Here is a 2500-nt window from a genome sequence, read left to right as displayed (position 1 = left end):
AAATAAGAGCATTACACTTTTCTGTCAAAAGGAAAGAAGAGCATTACACTTACTTTTTTTGTCAAAGGGAAATAGGAGCATTACACTTTCCTGTCAAATGGAAAGAAGAGCGTTACCTTTTTTTTGTCAAAAGAAAAGAAAAAAGAGCATTACAATTTTCTGTCAAAATGAAGGAAGAGCATTACACTTTCATGTCAAAAGGAAAGAGGAGCATTACACTTTACTGTCAAAAGGAAAGAAGACCATTACACTTTACACTTTTGAGAGAATAGTGAAAAGCTCTTCTTTTCTTTTAACAGAAAAGTGAAATGATCTTCTTTCCTTTCGACGAAAAAGTCTAATGCTCTTCTTTCCTTATGACAGAAAAGTGTAATGCTTTTCTTTCCTTTTGACAGAAAAGTATAATATTCTTCTTTCCTTTTGAAAGTAAAGTGTAATGCTCTTCTTCCTTTTTGACAGAAAAGTGTAAAGCTTTGTTTTCCTTTTGACAAAAATGTAACGCTCTTCTTTCCTTTTGACAGGAAAGTGTAATGATCTTCTTTCGTTTTGACAGAAAAGCTTAATTTTATTCTTTCCTTTTGAAAGAAAAGTGTAATGATCTTCTTTCCTTGTGACAGAAGAATATAATTCTCTTTTTTCCTTTTGACAAAAAAGTGTAATGCTCTTCTTTTCTTTTGGGAGAAAGGTGTAATCCTCTTCTTTCCTTTTGACATGAAGTGTAATGCTCTTCTTTCCATTTGAGAGGGAAATGTAATGCTCTTTTTTTTCTTTTGACAGAAAAGTGCAATGCCTTATCTTTCCTTTTGGTAGTAATGTTTGATGCTATTTCTTTCTCTTGACAGAAAAGTGTAATTCTCTTCTTTCCTTTTGACAGAAAAGTGCCGGGCTCTTTTTTCCTTTTTGACAGAAAAGTGTAATGCTCTTCTTTCTTTTTGACAGAAGAGTGTAATGCTCTTCTTCCCTCTTGACAAAAAAGTTTAATGCTCTTTTTTCCCTTTTGACAGAAAAGTGTAATTTTTTTTTCCTTTTGTTAGAGAAGTGTAATGATCTTTTTTTTTACATTAAAGTTTAATGCTCTTCTTTCCTTTTGACAGTAAGTGTAATGTTCTTCTCTCCTTTTGACAGAAAATGTTTAATGCTCTTCTTTATCTTTGAGAGAAAAGAATAATGCTCTTCTTTCCTTTTGACAAAAAAGTTTAATGCTCTTCTTTCCATTTGAGAAAAAAGTTTAATGTACTTATTTCTTTTTGACAAAAAAGTGTAATTCTCTTCTTTCCTTTGACAGAAAAGTGTAATGCTCTTCTTTCCTTTTGAGAGAAAAGTATAATGATCTTCTTTTCTTATGCCAGAAAAGTGTAATGATCTGTTTTTTCCTTTTGACAGAAAAGTGTAATGCTCTTCTTTTCTTTGGACAAAAAAGTGCAATGTTCTGTTTTTCAAGTGTAATTCTCTTCTTTCCTTGGACAGAAAAGTGTAATGATCTTCTTTCCTTTGGACAAATGCTCCTCTTTTCATATGACAGAGAAGTGTAATGGTCCTTTTTCCTTTCTACAGAAAAGTGTAATGCTCTTTTTTCCTTTAGACAGAAAAGTGTAATGCTCTTCTTTCCTTTTGACAGAAAAGTGTAATGTTCTTCTTTCCATTTGACGGAAAAGTGTAAGTCTTTTCTTTCCTTTTGACAGAAAAGTGTGATGCTCTTCTTTCCTTTTGACAGATAAGTGTAATTTTCTTCTATCCTTTTGACAAAAAATTATATTGCTCTTCTTACCATTTGACAGGAAAGTGTAATACTTTTTTTTCCTTTTGACAAAAAAGTGTAATGCTTTTCTTTCCATTATTCTTTCCTTTTGACAGAAAAGTGTAATGCTTTTCTTCCCATTCTTCTTTCCTTTTGACAGAATTGTGTCAGGCTTTTTTTTTTTTTCATTTTGACAGAAAAGTGTAATGTTCTTCTCTCCTTTTGACAGGAAAGTGTAATGCTTCTCTTTTCTTTACACAGAAATGTGTAATGCTCTTCTTTCCATTTGACAGAGCAGTGTAATCGTCTTCTTTTCATTTGACTGAAAAGAGCAATGCTCACCTTTCCTTTTGACAGAATAGCTTAATGCTCTTCTTTTCTTTTGACAGAAAACTGTATTGCTCTTCTTTCTTTTCGACGAAAAAGTGTAATGCTCTTCTTCGCTTTTGACAGAGAAGTATAGTACTCTTCTTTCCTTTTGAAAGTAAAGTGTAATGCTCTTCTTCCTTTTTGACCGAAAAGTGTAATGCTCTTCATTACTTTGACAAAAAAAAGTGTAATGCTCTTCTTCCTTTTTGACAGAAAAGTGTAATGCTCTTCATTACTTTGACAAAAAGAGTGTAATGCTCTCTTTTCCTTTTGACAAGAAAGTGTAATGCTCCTCTTTCCTTTTGGTAGAAAAGTATTATGCACTGTTTTCCTTTTGACAGAAAATTGTAATTTTCTTCTTTCCTTTAACAGAAAAGTGTAATACTCTTCTTT

Source organism: Palaemon carinicauda, chromosome 18 (genome assembly GCF_036898095.1).
Source record: "Palaemon carinicauda isolate YSFRI2023 chromosome 18, ASM3689809v2, whole genome shotgun sequence".
Classification (NCBI taxonomy): domain Eukaryota; kingdom Metazoa; phylum Arthropoda; class Malacostraca; order Decapoda; family Palaemonidae; genus Palaemon; species Palaemon carinicauda.
Note: the sequence above shows the minus strand (reverse complement) of the source record.